The following is a 1,272-nucleotide window of genomic DNA, read 5'->3' on the forward strand; positions in this document are numbered from 1 at the left end:
TGTGTGTGTGTGTGTGTGTGTGTGTGTGTGTACAAGTTTGTGTGTCTGTTTGTCCCATTTCCTCCATCCCTTGACAACCGATGCTGGTGTGTTTACATCTCCGTAACTTAGCGGGTCGGCAAAAGAGACCGCTAGAATAAGCACTAGGCATACAAAGAATAAGTCTTGGGGTTGATTTACTCAACTAAAGGTGGTGCTCCACCATGGCCACAGTCAAATGACTGAAACAAGTAAAAGAGTAAAGAGTCCTGTATCACTGCCATTCTTGCGTTTCATTCAAGGAAATAATACCTGTTCTTCCCTTCACAGGAAAATCTCAAGACACAAGAGGAAACTTTAGTCTACTTTCAGTATCGTTCATCTTTTACTTGTTTCAGTCAGTTGACACTGGCGAAGCTGGGGCACTGCCTTGAAGAAATTTTATGGTTTTAAAGCTCAATACTTATTTTATTGGTTCCATTTGCTGAACCACTAGGTTAGTGGGACACAAACACCAGTTGTCAGGTGGTGATGAGGGAAAAGACAGACACAAAGACATGCACACTTTTTTTTTATGTGAACTACCAGATTACTTGAATCCAGATGTGACTATATATACATATAAAATGGGCTTCTTTCAGTTTCCATGTACCAAATCCATGCACTATCCAAACGTGACCGATGCCAGGCCTGCCTGACTGGCTCCTGTGCCAGTGGCACATGAAAAGCACCCACTACACTCTTGGAGTGGTTGGCATTAGGAAGGGCATCCAGCTGTAGAAACCTTGTCAGATCAGATTGGAGTCTGGTGCAGTCTTCTTGCTCTCCAGATCTCAGCCAAACCGGCCAACCCATGCCAGCATGGAAAACGGACGTTAAACTATAAGACTTTATGCCAGGTGCTAAAATGCTAAAGTATGATAAAAGGACGAACACAAGTACCATGCTATAGGGGTGGGAGAGGGGATACACGGCTACCCTATATTATATAAGGGTGGGAGTAACTGGAAAGAGGGTGGTGACGAGATTGCAGAACATACTCCAAAGAGAGTGAAAAAAATAATGGATTATTATAAATTCTAGCTCAATATTGGAATTGCTTAAAGAGCAGTTGACAACATTGGCTAATGCAAGTGTTGTCCACGTCTACAGAGATGATATCATTTAACACGGCACCCCCTGTGCCGGCGCCACCTACAGACCAACCCCCGTGCCGGCGCCACCTACAGACCAACCCCCGTGCCGGCGCCACCTACAGACCAACCCCCGTGCCGGCGCCACCTACAGACCAAC

General features: G+C 45.4%; 1 protein-coding gene across 2 annotated transcripts in view; it reads right to left on the reverse strand.

Annotated features, from left to right (window-relative positions):
- Positions 1-1,272, reverse strand: part of LOC106872932 (uncharacterized) — a 33,902-nt gene that overhangs the window by 11,120 nt on the left and 21,510 nt on the right. The window lies entirely within an intron of this gene.

Source organism: Octopus bimaculoides, chromosome 2, assembly GCF_001194135.2.
Source record: "Octopus bimaculoides isolate UCB-OBI-ISO-001 chromosome 2, ASM119413v2, whole genome shotgun sequence".
Taxonomy (NCBI): Eukaryota; Metazoa; Mollusca; class Cephalopoda; order Octopoda; family Octopodidae; genus Octopus; species Octopus bimaculoides.